The sequence below is a fragment of the Lactuca serriola genome, chromosome 7, assembly GCF_051521515.1.
Source record: "Lactuca serriola cultivar US96UC23 chromosome 7, Lser_US96UC23_V15, whole genome shotgun sequence".
NCBI classification, from domain to species: Eukaryota; Viridiplantae; Streptophyta; class Magnoliopsida; order Asterales; family Asteraceae; genus Lactuca; species Lactuca serriola.
The window spans coordinates 74387569-74405487 of NC_136414.1; positions in this window are offsets into that span (position 1 = coordinate 74387569).

Consider the following 17919-nt stretch of genomic DNA (forward strand, 5'->3'; position numbering starts at 1 on the left):
AACATTTACCAATCTCCAAGTCTCCAAAACCCTAGAAGTCGTCTCTAAGCCTCCATGGTTGTGATTTTGAGCTCATGATGTGCATTTTGGTATTTTCGGGTCATTTCCAAGAAGAGGGAGTTTGATGCAAGGTTGTGAATCAAGGATGAACTTTTGGATCTGGATTATGAGCTTCATTTCCATCTTGTGTGAGGTAAAAAGCTTGAATCTTGTTCATTGATAGTTTAGATCTCCTTTGTTTGAGTTTTGGACCCATTTTGGTCCCATAGATGAGATCTTGAGCATTATTATCATTTCTGAATCTTAGAGTTGCTACTCTTGGTGTTCTTTTGAACCTTGGGTCATAAAGTTGTCATCTTTGAGGCTTAGAACCATCTATGTATGAGTTATGGCCATTTTTATGGAAGTAGAAGTTATATTTCGAGATTGGGTTTGTTTGGGTCATGCAAAGTCACCAAGTCAGTGACTTTATGGTTCTAGACGTTGTTCATGACCTAGATCTATGGTTTGGTCTTCTGGACTTAAGCATTAAGAGTGTAATGTCGAAAATGGCTTAAAGGATGAGGACATTGGGTGTACGAGTCTGTACGCACAACATACAAGCCAGATTGCATGTATGCTTAGCGTACAGCTGAGTACGCCCTGCTTACTCAGTCATGAGGGTTTTGGCCTTTTGGGCTTCGTGCTACGTTTCCTTTTTAGGCTTGGGTGTTTGAGTTCTTAATGGGCCATCTGAGTATGAGTGTCTTGGACCATAAATTTTGGTTGGGATGTAGGGTAAGGGCCATGTAAGGGTGGTTTGGGCCCAATTTGGAAAATTAGGCCATAATTGGGCCTTGGTTGGTTATTTGGCTTTTAGGCCTTTCAAGCTATGAGTTTGGGCCTTGGTCTTGGATCAAGCTAGGTTAGGGGTGAAATGGTATTTTTACATTGAGTATGGATTTATGGTTATTGTTTGGAACCCAATTGGTAATTGGGTGTCATTTTGAAATGATAGTTCGGGGAATCGGTCAGCCAATAGCCAGAGATTATATGTATGATTCGTCGGTGTGAGGTGAGTCTCCTCACTGGGTTTAGTGGGTCGAAGGCACCAATTGATGGGATTTGAGCATTACAACATTCCTATGGTGCATATGCAACCCTAATTGCTTTGGATCTAGGTTTTTCTCAAGATATACATGCAAATTAATTTTCCAAAGAAAGATCCCTAATTCTAATATATAAAATCGAAATCTAATCATATTAGGGTTGGAAGAATACATTTCTTTTTGATTGCTTGACTTTACCCTCAAGAGCCTAGTGCCTCAATTATTGCACCTCTAATGGAGTCACAAACACCACTTAGCAATAGATGAACAAGAGAGATAGGTGGAGACTACATAATTTCGGCCAGGGTTTCTTCTAGGGAATCAAGTGGCTGATTTCAAGAGCCTTGGGGTTCCTTTTATAGTTGAGGATACTGGGGTTTTCAACTGGAAACCCTAATTCCCTTGCTTAGGCCCTCAGTAATCCATACACCCCCATATGATAGGCCTTGGACGAAAACTCTATGGGCTTCCCATAGATTTTCGTCCACCCCTTAACAGTAGGGTCCATTAGCCCAAACTACAACTATTATTGATTTACATAATCAGTCACCGTTATTTTGATCACTAAATTAATCCCAAATTAATTTCTAATCAATACTAATTAAATAATATGATTTCTCAATTAATATTTTATTCTTATAATATATTAACAAATCATTAATTAACCTCTTTGTCCAAAACTCATCCTATCAAATTTCTATGGTGAAGGCAACCCAAAAGGCCCATGCTACTATCGGGTCAATTACATACCAATTATAGTTATGGGCTAAGACACCTAATCCAATAGTCTCTTACTTGGATAAGTCTAATAACTATAACTGCCAATGGAACTTCATAATTCGATTAGCAATCGTAGCTCTCAAAAGCAGTTGTCGAACTCTAACCTATTCAATGATGCGTCCTTTAGATAAGAGATCATATAATCCTCCATTCTGCAAGATATCGTGTGGACAAAGACATGGAACATAATCATTCTCAATGTCCAACAGTTTGTTTCCACACTTCTGATTTATTTGACATAGAACTTAATTGAACACATCAATTCAGTCCTAACCAAGCCCAACACATAAGTCAACACAAAATCATCGAGGGGCCCAAGATATCGCTTTTACTCTTTTAGGATAAAAGGAACAGATAAACTTCAACTTATATGCTTGTACTATTTACTCATCAAATCATACACAACAACACATTTTATAACATCAATTTACTGATGTGTTTATGCATTATCAATGCACAACCGACTTGTAAACAACAACTCTTATATCTCAGTTTAAAGAGTATACGATATTATCGTCTCACAATCACTCGTGATAGATTCCATGAAGTGATTCAAATGAGCGTGGGTTTAATCCAATACTTAAATCTAATTTCAGAAGTACTCATGAATGTTGCAGCAAACCTTTGTTATGTCTAAGCACTTAGACAATCTACAAACCAATTCATGACAGTCTAACCTCATAACTTACACCCAAAGTATGATTGACTATGGATAATTTGAACAATCTAATTATTATGGAAATAAAACATGCAAAAATGAAACAATACTAAACAATTGACACAAGATAGTAAACTTTACTCATAAATAAATCTCCATTACTTAATCATCAAATGTCAATTACATTTATCTATTACAAGTTTCTAAACATCTATCTAATCACTAAAACTATTATCATCCTTCAGACCAATGCTCTTCACATGCTGTAAGTGCTTAACCCCGCTCAGACCCTTTGTGAGAGGATTTGTTGGGTTCTCCTCTGACGATACCCTCTTGACTACGAGGAGTCCCTCTTATACCCGATGTTTTATGAAGTGGTATTTTCTGTCAATGTGTATGGATCTACCATGATCCCTTGGTTCTTTGGTTAAGGCAACTGCTCCTTTGTTATCATAGTAAATCTCTATAGGATCCCTTATGGCTGGTACAACTCCAAGGTCTCCAATGAAGTTCTTCAACCATATTACCTCCTTCGACGCTTTGCTCTTTGCTATGTACTGTGATTCGCATGTTGAATCAGCCACAGTCTCCTGCTTGGAACTTTTCCAAGTAACTGCTCCTCCATTTAGTGTAAATACCCAGCCCAACTGAGAGCGGAAGTTATCGTTGTTGGTCTGAAAGCTGGCGTCACTATACCCTATCATTCTCAAGCCATCACTCCCACCAAGTGTAAGGACCCAGTCCTTAGTCCTTTGCAGGTACTTAAGAATGTTCTTAACTGTTGTCCAATGAGCTCTACCCGGGTTCCCTTGATAACGGCTAACCATGCTCAATGCAAAATCCACATCAGGGCGAGTACATGTCATAGCATACATGATCGAGCCAACGACGAAAGCATATGGCACTCGACTCATTTCCGCTATCTCGGCATCGGTACTCGGACTCTGAGTCTTAATCAGTATGATATTGCTTTGGAATGGCAGTTCCCCTTTCTTGTAATTTTTCATGCTAAAACGTTTCAGCATCTTGTCCAAGTAAGTACTTTGACTAAGTCCTATTAGTCTCCTACTTCTATCTCTCAAAATCCTTATCCCCAGAATGTAAGCATCTTCTCCTAGATCCTTCATAGCGAAACACTTCCCAAGTTAGGGCTTAACCTCCTGCAAGGTTGGGATGTCGTTTCCTATGAGCAGTATGTTATCAACATACAAAATTAGAAAGCTAACTATACTCCCACTAGCCTTGACATACATATAAGGCTCATCATCGCTTCTCGAAAATCCAAACTCTTTGACTTTCTCATCGAAACAAAGATTCCATCTGTGAGATGTTTGCTTTAATCCAGAAACGGATTTCTCAAGCTTGCACACTCTATTGGGGTATTTAGCATCAACAAAACCCTCTAGCTGACACATGTCAACATCTTCAGCCAAATTCCCATTAAGGAAAGCAGTTTTGATATCCATCTAACATATTTCATAACTGTGAAACGCAGCTATAACTAACATAACCCTAATAGACCTGATCTTGGCTACTGGTGAGAAGGTCTCATCATAGTCAACCCCCGGGCTTTGAGTGAAGCCCTTCACAACCATTTGTACCTTGTGTTAGGTCATAAATTGTGGTTTATAATTTGATTTTCATAAGCTATTAGAGTTCTTGGGCTAGGATGGAAAATAGTATGTTTTGGTGTTGTTTGGACCGAAATCTCATGCGATTTTGGTTGGGCTTAATATTGTTATGTTTGGGTTTTGGGCTTGGGCTTTGTTGTTAGGTCTAGGTATAAATAGTGTTATTTTAGTCTTGTAATGAGTGAGAGACATTTTGGGGGCTGCCATAAGCTTACAACATGATTTGGAAAGAAACAGGAGAGAATCAAGTGTAATCAAGAATCTTATGTACCTGACTATTCAATAATACTATGCATTGAAGATTAATCTTTGTGTTCTTATTCTATATTTCATATTGTGCAATTCATTTGATTGGGATTCTGCACCATCAAGTGAATCCGATTGATACATCAAATCATTTTGGGTTTTACAATTGGTATCAGAGTTTTGATTGGTATCAATCAAATTGACAAGATATTAAGAGTTTCATGGATTTTTCTTGGATTTCTGAGTGTTTTTGAATTGTTTTGGACGAATTTTTGGCTGTTTGTTCTTCTTGTTCTTCATATTTTTGGAGTTTTGATCGAGTTTGGCATTAAAGATTTGAAAATCCCGTGTTTTTGGCAAGATTTTGGTGTTTTTGGTCAAAATTTGCAAGATTTCAGCGGCACTCCTCGGTCTTCGGTCAAGCCCTACCAGATTTTGGAGCCCAACAGCGTTCACGGCTAGCTCAGCAGCATTTTCGGTCGAAAGCGAGGGTTCTCAGTGCGAGGTCTCGACCTCACAATCTCAGTCTCACTGATTTCGGTTCGCAGCTTCTCGGCCTCGCAATTTTGGACAACTTCTCTTCTCGGCTTCTGATTTCGGTCTTGTTCTCGGTCTGAGATTTAGGCCTCGCATCCTCAGCTGAAATTTCGGATTTTCAATATTTTGACTTATTTTCCGTCCAAAAGCCATATTTTCGATCCAATAAATTCATTTTTGGATATAAAGCTTCGTATTTGGTCAAAAAGCCACATATTCGGTCAAATACCCTTGTTTTTGGTCAAATATTCATGTTTTTGGTCTTGAAATTTCGTTTTCGGCCTAGAAACTTTTGCTTTCGGTCAATGTTATTCTTTTTGGACAAAAATTTTGACTTTCATCTTTGACTTTCAAGCTTGACTTTCGAGGTTTTAAGGGCATTTTCTTGGCTTTACAATCACTTCTATTTTTGGTAAATTATTTTTTGTGTGAATAATGAATTCTTCAATCACCAAGGTTAATGAAGCTTCATGCTCTCAGTTCTGTGAAGCTAAAATTGAACTTTATAGTGATCAACATGAATTATTAACTAGGGAAATTGAGGACCTTAAATATGAAGGATAAACTTCCAGGAAGGGCCAAAAACCTCTAAAAGAACAACTAGAGGCCAAGACAAAAGAGATAACTTCAAGAAGACTGTAGTAACAAATGTGAGAACTATAACCATGTTAAGAGACAGCTTTCCAGTGTAACTATCGAGCTTGACACTTTAAAAAATAAGCTTGAAAATGCAAACTTTAAATTTAAAAACTTTGATGTGTCAAGTAAAAACGTTGAGACAATAATAGAAAAACAGTTAAAATTTAAAGATAATCAGAATAAGGGTCTAGGGTATCACAGTGTTCCACCTCCCTTCAAAGACAACTAGACCCCGCCCCTTAAAACAAATAAGATAGAGACACCTGCTCAATATGGCCAGCCCCTTATATTAATTTCAGTTTTGGGTGAACAATCTGGTCCCACTAGAAGTGATGAGGCGAATGATACTAATGCTTCTACCTCATGTGCAGAGCAATTCACAGTGTAAGATGGGCATGAGCAGAACATAAATAACTCTTGTTCTGTAGAAAATGATTCAAAAACTTGTGATGAGGTGAGCAACTCTAATGCTTCTCCTTCAGAGACAGAGAATGTGGCAATGCAACATGGAAGTGAGCAGAAATCAATTAATTCGCAGTCTGCTGAAAGTGTTTCAAAAGCTTGTGATGATGACACTCCCGCTGTTGAAAAATTCAAGTCCAAAGATCTGTCAAGCAGTCTAATAAATGTTCTTGTGCTTGTTCTTGTGAAAGTTCCTCGAAACAAACTTTAGTTGGACAAGGAACAAGTCACAATCTGATTTATATGAATAGACAGACTTGCTTTAACTGTGGGACTCCCGGTCACATTACCAGAAATTGCCCACATTGTTCGTATGTTCCTTACTACAAGCAATGTTCACAGAATGCACCAAGAGGGAGATCCTCCAAAATAAATCCTTCAAGTTCACGTTCACGCAATGATGACTAGAACGCGAAAAAGGCCAATAATCAAACTCCCAAGGACAAGAAGGGAATGTCGGACAAGAAGCCAAATTCAAGAGATGGTTTAGTTAAACGAAGATCAGTTAGTTTGAAGTCATCTCGGTGATCGGTATCAAGTTTTAAAGCAAGTGATAAGGCATCCATCCAATCAAACAAGAAATGGGTTAAACCCGACTATAGATGGGTGCCAAATGTTCATACTCCCAAATGATCTAATGATTCTAACATCTCTTCGTATTCTATGTCTGATAAACAAGATATGGCATGGGAGAGAGTACCTTGTGTAGATGATAAAGATAAACCCAACTTCAAAATGGACTGGGTCCCAAAGACCAACTAATCCCATACTCTGTTTCGGAGCAGCTATGGAGGAATATCATCAGACTTCGGTTTGTTGATAGTACTGGTTGTTCCAGGCACGTGATAGGAGACATCTCTCAACCACACAACATTCATAACTTTAAGTGAGGGTATGTGTCTCTTGCGGGAAAGGAAGAAAGAAGAGGATCAAAAATGGGCATCATACTTAATGGTGTGAAGATTGTTTTAGTTTGCTTCCTTTCTCCCGGAATTGAAACACAGCTAAGGTTGAATGTGTTGTTGCATATGTGTGTTGCTCTCAGATCATCTAGATGCAACTTCAATTGTTGAATTACGGTTTGAGTTTTCTTCTCAATACTTCTAAGTTTTTCTTAAAATGATTCGTTTTGAAGACAAATTTTTATTTTTGCGTATTTATTTTATTTTCTTTCTTCCGCGTGCACAATTTAAGGGGGGAGAAATTAAAATACTATATATATATATATATATATATATATATATATATATATATATATATATATAATCAAAATTACAAAAATATGTTTTTATGTTCTTTTTGTATTTTTATTTTAAAATAAATCAGAAAATTATTGAAAAATGGTTTTTCGTTTGTTGGTGTCATCTGGGAAGTGATATGAACTGTAGCGTTAAAGGGAAATTTGAAATGCGTGTAATGCACTGAAGCTAAATTGTTTAGACTCTGTATTCATTGTGCTGGTAGACATGAAGGATTCAAAATTAAAGGACTAGACATAGCTGAAAATGAAAGGACTTGACCGTGTTAATCTATATGGACTTAGATAGTTACATTTGGACTGACCATACGACGCTCGGATAGATTGAGCAGTGAGATAAACAAGGGAGCCTACGAGATTGTAACACCCGGTCTCAGGTATGCATTTGGATTCAAGTCAAACTTCATATTTTACTCTTGGACTCGGCGAGTTGGGGGCTCAACTCGTCGAGTAGGATCAACTCCGGGTTTGAACCCTATCTAAACAACTTATGAGGCTTCCACCCCAGCCTCCATCACCCCCAAGTCCTGTCCTCAAAATCGTAAGCAGTTGTGAGCATCTTTAAGCAATTTTGTGCCATTTTTTAGTAATCTTGTGTGAAGAAGATGAAGAAGGAGGACTTCAAGAGAAGATTGTAGATCCAGTAACAACACCATTTTCTCCTCACTTTCTGGTAATCAAGCTTCATACTTGACTTGTGGTTTCTTAGATCTCCTTGTGGTCATTTTTATGGAATTCTGGGTCCAAGAAACTTGATCCTTGGGACTTGGACGTCCCAAGTTAATATATCCTCAGATCTGGAACCTTGGAGGGTCCTCATGGCATAAAGGTGCCATCTTTATGGCCATGAGAACCCCATGTATGAAATAAACCTCATTTTTGGTCCTTTGAGCATAAAAGTCCCATGCATGTACGTAAAGTTCATGACTTTATGTGTTAAACCGACTTAAGGAGCCTAGATCTACCATTTGGATGAGAGTTGTACATCTGAAATCGAGTTATGGACTTGGACAATAGTCGACTCGACGAGTCGTTCTTCAGACTCGGCGAGTCCGGGGGTTTGGTTCCCCCAACCTGTTGCGATTCACAGGAACCCGGTTGAGTGTAGAAGGAATGTAGTTGAGTCCAGAAGAAGGACCCAACGAAATAGACATAACTTTGGACATGGAAGCCATGGGACTCGGCGAGTGTATGAACGCACTCGGCGAGTCCAAGGCCATCTCCCAACCCATGAAGACGGACTTGACGAGTTGTTCATACAACTCGGCGAGTCACAGACTAGACACGTTCATATGACGAAAATAAACTCGACGAGTTCAAGGAGGAACTCGACGAGTGAGTTGAAGATTGTCCCGATGATATGATTGAAGAAGAACTCATCGACTTAATGCTAAACTCGACGAGTTGAGTCGGGTTGGGGGACAAATGAAGGGATAGGGACTCAGCGAGTTGGCGGGCGAACTCAGTGATTCGAGTCAACTGAAAGTTGAATTTGACCAGGATATTGACTGTGGCCAGGGGTAAAATAGTCATTTTACACTAAGATCAGTTACCAATTTTTGACTATGTGTCTTTATGGAAATTATAGCCGAAGAGTCACCGGAGCAGCAGACAGAGATTTCCCACCGAAAGTTGCAGCAGTCAGTCACACGAGGTGAGTTTTTCCTCCAGTAGGAACGGGACTAAGGCACCAATGTCGGCCCGTCTAATTAGTAGAGTATGTTGGGGTATGCCCGATGCAGGGTATGCCCGATGTCGGGGATAACCCGATGCAGTTTGTATGTTACCGGACTTCGGTTTGATGTCGGGGCGGTCCCGAGAAGTAGTTATGTATGCTTGATGTCTTTGTGATTCATGCATGGTTATGTGTTATGTGCTATATGTTCCGGGCTTAGGTTCGATGTCTGGCAAGCCCGATGCAGTATATGTGATATGTTATATGGCATGTGTTATGTGTTTCGGGGTAAGCCCGATGTATGCTAGTTATGTGTTATAAGTTATTTGTTCCGAGCTTCGATCCGATGTCAGGGCAAGCCCGATGTATATTATGTGATTATGTTATGTATGTGCCGAGGTAAGCCCGATATCGGGGTGAGCATGATGCCCGGTGCGGCCGGATGCCGGGGTGAGCCTGATGCCGGACAGGATTCCGATGTCGGGTAAGCCGATGTCGGGATTCGTCCCAATGCAGTTGGGAGCAGTCCCAGAGTTATGTTATTTCTTATATGTTCTTGTATGGTATCTGGTAGCTTGGGGGAGATCACTAAGCTTCGTTCTTAAAGTTTCAATTTTGGTTTCAGGTACTTCAGCTAGCAAAGGGAAGGGCCCGTGCTGATGGCATGGCACACACCATAATCTATTAGCCTGGGAGTTTACTCTAATATTTTATATGATACTGTGATATGTTGTCAGATTTATGAGATTTTGAGATACATGTTCTATGATTTTATACTATGGTGATGATATTTATGTTTATTAAATGATTTTGAAAACGAAATTTTTGGCTAGTATTTTTGGGATGTTACAGAGATACATTGAAGTCATAATTATCTAGAACTGTAGCTCAACACTTCTTCGATGTACAGACTTATGTCCTTAATTCTGGTGCTGATATGGTGACTGGGGGGTTCTGATAAATTAGGTCTGTGTGAAATTGTTTTTCTTTCTTATTCTCTTTGTTAGTGTCACAACGTACACCCCGCGATACATTGGACCGTTCGAGATTCTTGCCCGGATTGGTCCAGTGGCTTATAAGTTGTAGTTACCTGCCGAGCTCAGCAACGTACACCCCGTGTTCCACGTCTCGAATCTAAAAAAGTGCTTATCAGATGAAACTCTTGTCATTCCTTTGGAAGAGATGGAGATAAACGAGAATCTTCTGTTCGTTGAAGAACCAGTCGAGATTTTGGATAGGGAGGTGAAGCATATGAAGCAGAGCCGTATTTCGATAGTGAAGGTTCGTTGGAACGCTAAGCGTGGACCAGAATTCATATGGGAATGCGAAGACCAGATGAAGCAGAAGTACCCTCACCTATTCTTTCATTCGTGAACCTATCTTTCGAAAGAATTTCGGGATGAAATTCTCTCTAACGGGGGGATGATGTCAAAACTAGCCTTTTTGCTAGGAAATTCTGTACTCTTGTAAACATCATTTATTGTAACACATGTAACTCTAATTTGATATTATGCACTATGGTTATTCAATGACAACAAACTAAATCAAGGTTCACATGTGAAGTTTAAAACTCTATACAAAACATTCCAATTAGTCAATCATGAGTTGAAAATCCTAAAAATCCTGGTTCAAGTTCACTATGGACTAGGATCCTCTTATTGGACCTAATGGACCAATAAACTTTCAACATGACTACTTTGGGCCTAGAAACCTTAATTGGGTTCTAATTGGACCCATTCATAAAACCTAACATTTTGGGCCAAGTGGGCCTAAAATGGTTCATTTTATTCCTAATGGGCCAAGTTAGGCCATAATGATTCGATTGGCCCTAATGGGCTGTGAATCCACTTTATTGGGCTTCATTGGGCCGTGAACCTTCCTAAGGGCCCAATGGGTCGAAAATTTACTATGGGGCTTATGAGATTCGAATAAAGCCAAGAATTTGGGCCCAAAATCATTTCTTCCTTATTTCATCAAGCCCATTCTTGGCCCACACACACACACACACACACACACACACACACACACATATATATATATATATATATATATATATATGTGTGTGTGTGTGTGTGTGAGTGTGTGTGTGTGTGTTTATTGGTAAAAAAATGGAAATGAAGAACTAACTAGCACATGACACCTCATGTTTGCATGGCGGATATCCATGCAAACATCACCTCAATCTATTCTCCCTCCCCACCCCCTTATTCTACCCCTCGGCTGAAACCCCACCACCCCACCTCTATTTTTCTCATTTCAAACTACTTCAAACTATCTCAAGAACTCCTCCATCTTCCTCTAAATTTTCGAGAAATAGAGTGTGTTTCAAGAGGGTTTTTTCACGAAAGACCATCAATCCTTGGTAAGTCACTACATTTTCAAGATGTATAACTCCATTCTTATGTTAGATCATTCCTCTTAAACATTTGTTTGTGATCATACTCTTAGAAATCTCATAAGCTCAAGATCTACTCAAGGAAAGCTAGCTAGGGCCGAAACCTCTCTCTTTTCTTCACCAAAACCGACATCAACAAGCAAAGTGAGTTCATACCCCCTTTATTTTCGGTTTTATATGATTTTTGGGGGAGAATACAAGTTACTATGTGATAGATCTAAGTGTTATGCAAGTTATGTGTGTATTTCTTGATTTAGCATGTGATTATGTGTGAAAAATCTATAGATCTAGAAATCTCTAACCAAAAGTAGTGACATTTGTAAACTAAAACATTTCTTACAGCATACTATTAAGATATATATGTGTTAAAAATGTGAAGATCCATGAGAAACTAAACAAAATCTTGAAAAGGGATCATTTTTGACAAATAAACAAAAAAAATTGTGGTTTTCAAGTTATTTTCGGTTCTTAGAGGGACTAAAAGAGTCCTTTTATTTCAAAGTGGGTTTTGATGATATTCATGACTTCAAAAAGGGCCAAAAGTGAAAATTTTCGCATAATGGGCCATATTAAGGGCCATTGTGTTTTTCTTGGGGTTATTTTGTAAAAATCTCGATTTTTTAAGGAATAAATAGTCAATTAATACAAATTCGAGACAAAAATGTAAATCTTTGGATTTATGGTCCGAAAATTCCACTTTTATTGACTTTGGGCCTAAAATGCTATTTCTACAAAGTTTGGGCCGAAATGCCTTTCTTTTTAAAATGAGTTAAAAATGTTATTTTTATAAAGATTGGGCCAAAAATGTTACTCTTTTCAAAAATGGATTAAAAATGTGATTTCTTATAGAAATGGGCCGAAAATAACAATATTTTATTAATTGGGCCAAAAATGTCCATTTATATGTATTTGGGCCAAAAATGTTAATATTTATGATTTTTGGACCGAAAATGAAAACTTTTAGCCTTAAGGGATTTAAAGTGTCAAATTTTACAAAAAGGTGACTAAAATTGAATATTTTCAGTCTAATGGGCCAAAAATGTCTCTGTTACAAAAATTAGATATTTGGTTATTTTGGTAAACCTCGAACAAAAACAAAACAACGAAATAATAACAAATGAATGAAATACATCGATAACATGTTGTTGGGCCTAATACTCTCGTTACATGGCTAATGAGCCCTAGGGGCTCATTTAAGTGTATATTGGGCCGAATATTTTCCATGACATGTTTATTGGGCTTTGCGGCCTAATTACATGTTAATTTGGACCTGAACTACGGATCACTTGTTTATTGGGCCTTAGTCGCCCATTTACATGCCTATTAGGCCTAAATTACCCTTTTACATGTTTAATGGGCCTAAGTCGTCCATTTAAATGCTAATTGGGCTTGGACTAATGTAACGACCCAATAATTACAACTAAAAAGTTCTTTTAAAAACATTAATAAAACCATATTTAATAAAACCGCATCATAAGTTATATCATAATTTCCGAGTATTAATCCAAATCATAGTCTTTTTATCAGAGTAAACATTACCAGGCTAACTGACTATGGTGTGTGCACTGCAACCTCTCCGAGCTCCTCTTTTGAAAACTGAGTACCTGAAACCAAAAACTGAATCCCGTAAGCATGAAGCTTAGTGAGCTCCTCCAAACTACCACATACCATACAATAACATATAAAGCACATACTGGGCCTTGCCCACTGCATCGGACCGAGGTCCGGGCTAATTGGGGCCTTGCCCCCTGCATCGGACCAAAGTCTGGAAACTGACTGGGACCTTGTCCCCTGCATCGGACTGAAGTCCGGACTAACTGGGACCTTGTCCCCTGCATCGGACCGAAATCCGGACTAACTGGGACCTTGTCCCCTGCATTGGACCGAAGTCCGGACTAACCGGGACCTTGTCCCCTGCATCGGACCGAAGTCCAGACTAACTGGGACCTTGTCCCCTGCATCAGACCGAAGTCCGGACTAACTGAACATAGCATAACATAAACATATCAACTATCATGAACACACATATACTGCATACTGCATCGGGCTGTAGCCCGGAACACATACCACATAAATCATGTCCGAGCCACGAAGGCATCAAACATACTAACTACTGCATCGGACCTAAGTCTGGAAACTAACTGCTAGCTAAACGGCCCGGCATTGTGGCCTTAGACTCATTCCTACTGGAAGGAAACTCACCTCGAAATGCTTACTGTTGAAAACTCGAGTGAAAGATCCTCGACTGCTGTCCCGGCTCCTCTCCGGCTATCATGACACGTCAAACACTAAATCAAAAGGGGAATCTTTTAAGGGGTAAAATGACCATTTTACCCCTGCTATGGCATGGGTCACAATATAGCCCAAACCCTCAATTCCTTCCAAGTCCATCCATGGCCCCACTATAGGCCCATTAATGGCCTAGTTTGCTACATTGGGCCCAACCCCATTATTGGGCCTTACCTTAAGCCCAAAACATATACTTGGCCCATAAACACTGACTCCTAATGGCCCACTAAGGCCCAAAGACCTATAGTCCAAAACACACCCCACACCGAGGCCCAAATTTGGCAACGTACGCGGGGCGTACTCCTAGGTACGCTGAGCGTACTGGTTGATGGCTTGTACGCCGTGCGTACCTCCTTGTACGCCCACCGTACAGCCTCATTAAGTCAACTTTCTAATAAGTTCTTAATACCCCGATTCAGAAGCTACAAACTCAAATCCAACCCTTATTCCATGCATTAAGCCATAAAGTCGCTGACTTGGTGACTTTATATGGCCCAAACCAACCCAAACTCTCAAAACACTCTTCTACTTCCATAAAGGGTACTAGATCTCATGCATGGACTTAATAGGACCACAAAGGTTGGAACTTTACTGCTTTTGGGACTCATATGACTCTAAGGGAGGCAACCCTGGTCTTAGAAACGAGCTTAAGTCATAAAGTCCCAATCTTGGGACTAAAAGGTCCATAAACTTGTACTAAGGAGATCTAAGAGGTTAATTGTGGCAACCCGAAACTTTCATCCTATGTAATTGGTCCGCGTATTGTCTTTAAATCTTGAATTCATCATCCTTTGTAAATCTTGTGGTTCCAAATGCGTGTTTTGGACATAATATAGTCTAGTTATGGGTCTTAGGAGGTGTTGGAAAGTGTTTTGCATCATGGAATTGGATCAAACACACCAAAAGAGGTGTGTGCAGCCACACTTTTTTGTGTACGGCCACACACCCATGTGTGCTGTCGCACACCCTCCAGCCTCACACCCAAACATATATATAGATGGATATCCACCTCATTTATTCATTTGGATGCTCCTTACTCTCTCTACTTTCTCTCTCTAAAATCTTCAACCAAGAACACCTTAAAGGCCTCATATTTGTGATCTAGTTCATCTTCAAGCTTATTAGTGGTAAACACTTGAATCCCAAGCTTTAAAACTCATCATGTGGATCATATTCATGGTCCCTTGAAGGTGTACGGCCACACACCTTCATGAGGGGGGCAACACACATTCAAATCTCCTTAGAGTGAAGAGCAAACACTTCATTTGGACTCACAAGAGGAGTGTACGAGTGTACGGCCGCACACACATGTGTGCAGCCTCACACACCCTTCTGGCCGCACACCTCAGCCGCACACTCAATTTCAAGGTCATGCACTCATTCAAATGCCCACTTTTGGCCCTAAACTTGCATGAATCATTAAGTATGAATCATGAGACACTTGTACTCAGTAATGCCGAACCCTAAGGATGTTTTTCCATCATTTTTAAGCATGAAACACCCTAGTTCTAACCCAATTATGTGTCATCACATGATTTATAGGGACCATTGGCATTCATAGCATCCGTTGACACTCGAACCCTACGCTAAACTGTGAGTTCATACCCCTTTAATGAACCTTTCAAATGTTTTTATATGTTTTAGGGGGGGGGGGGATACAAGTCAAACATACATGTTTATGAATATTAATCACATGTGATTCACTACCCGTAGTTCAAATCACATGTGATTTACCACTATGTCTTATAAAAGAACTTTGCGTTTTCGAAACTACTTTGGACAAATGAACTATTTTCTAAATGTTTTCTATGGAAAAGATTCTTATTAAATAAATTTTCTTATAAAATGTAACCACACTAATATATTTATATAAGTAAGACTTGAAGGACTTAGGACTGATAGCTCGCCCTACTTCCTATTCTTGTTTGATTGTGGGCTTAGGGTAGCTGTTATCCGTCCGACTGTCATTGATTTCTTAGTTATATATCATGTACATTAGTGTTGGATACGAGCCTTTTCCTTTCATTCGATGCCTATACTACTTAATTGCCAAGAATTACACACACTAAGTTAACTATAATGGGTATAGTTAAGGCCACTACTACTCGTTACTGCCACTACTTTACATACTATAATACACACTATTACGATACGACACACTAGTAAGAGAACTCACTACGAGCTATATAAAAGACTAATACACTATAATACAAGAGAAAGCACTAATCAGGGGATAACACACTAACTCACTACGAGATACGCTATTCACTACATACTATGCCCAAAGTTTTCCAACAGGAAGACGACGCTACATGTATAGATCTATACGGGGCAGACACTATTACATCCCGACTGTTAACCTCAGTCCGAGCCATGCAGGCCCAGGGATGCCGCTACTTTTCTACACTATGCATGACCGGGAAGGTCATGGGGTACTCTATTACTCACACTATCAGTATCATACAAGGAATACACTACATTCACACTAAAATACTAACACTAAAGAATAAGTTGAAATCGCGAAGTAAATAAGTATCTATTTCTCATGGGAGTTTGCCCCACTATTACCGATATCAAGCGTAACTTTTCTTATTACACTACCTATTGGAGACTCACTAATATACCTTTACAACAAATGGTTTTAAATGAAGATAAGTGCATGCAACTTAAAGGCTTTCACATATAAGGTATTTTCTGGAAAATATAGGATTTTCTAGAGTTTTCTACTACTTACGAATGTAAACTGCAGCTTTTTACACTATCTGCACTAATACATTTTATACTAAAATTTACACTAAACTCTTATGAACTCACCAGCTTTATGCTGATACATGTTTTCAAAATAACTTGTATCCTCAGGTCAAAGATAGACAGGTACAGGTGCAGCATTTTGTAGAAGATGGAGCATACAAGACCCATCTCTTATTTTTGTATTACTTTTGGTGTTTGATGAACATTACAGAACACACCTGTAATTAAACTCACTATGTAAATGAAATGGTTGCATGTTTCTTGTTTTTACTATTATACAATTGTGATGATAATGTACATGACGTCCTCCACCCCGAAACGTATTCCGCCGTTACCGGTTTTGGGGTGTGACAGATTGGTATCAGAGCTTTGTTTATAGTGAATCAAGTATATCAACCTATAAAAGATATGCGAACTATAAACACTTCGGGACTAAAACACTCTGACCAAGAATATATATTGTTAAGTATCTAAAAGATTTAACTAAGTATATATATACACACATCTCTATAAAACACAGGAGCCAGTATCACCCTAGAATAGAACAAAAGTATTAAGATTGTTGCATAGTACAATTGGGCTTAGAGACATATAGTCATAATTGGGGGGATGTAGCCTGATCAACTACATTTTCTTGAGAATGACTAGCATGTGCCTAAGCTTGGTTGTGATGTTGCAACAAGTCTAAAACTTACCAACACTACCACAATACCGCTAGCATAAGAATACACAAGGGTATTCTGTATCTCTAAAACATACATATGTGAGAACGAAAAAGGGTCGTTACTAGTGGAGCAATGGTTGCTAAATGGATACTTTCCGGTTACCTGTGATTAGGGCGTTATAGACTTAGAATCCGTGATCTTTGCTTTACTTCCTGTTCCTTGTTTGGTTGCGGATTTAGAGTTAGGGTCACTTATTCGACGGACTATCCTGCCCCGGTCACATGTAATTAGTATACATTATGCAAGTATTGGTCCAACTCGTGAAGATCATCTTATAAGTAATTTAGGTTAGTACGTCTATTAATCTTCTTTTCCCCTTTCTCGCATAGATAGCATGGCTGGCTTCCACCTACCCGGCGACCCGTACTATCCAAACCAGGGAAATGGAGGATGGCTCGATGAGGAGTCAGATGATGATCACCCGATCCCTTTGGATGATCACCATGCTGAAGGCTTCTCGGATAGCTCCAGCTCCGAACCAGAAGTTAACAACCTACCTCCTGAAGCTCCGAACCCCAACCCTCGTCCGGCATTTCAGGGACCCACTCCTATGTGGGCCATATCCTTGCACCGATGGAGCGAAGAGCAGGGCCAGCCTTTACCTTACAATGGATACCGAAGCTACTACAACATAAGCGAAGGAGGATCAGCGGACAGAGTTCTGCCCATCATGGTCCGAAGGATTGCCAGGAATGTCGAGCAGGGTCAAGCAGCCATTGGTCGAGTTGTAGAAGTGGATGCCAACTCAAATCTCAACACTGTTCGCATCTGCCAACTTGAAGAAG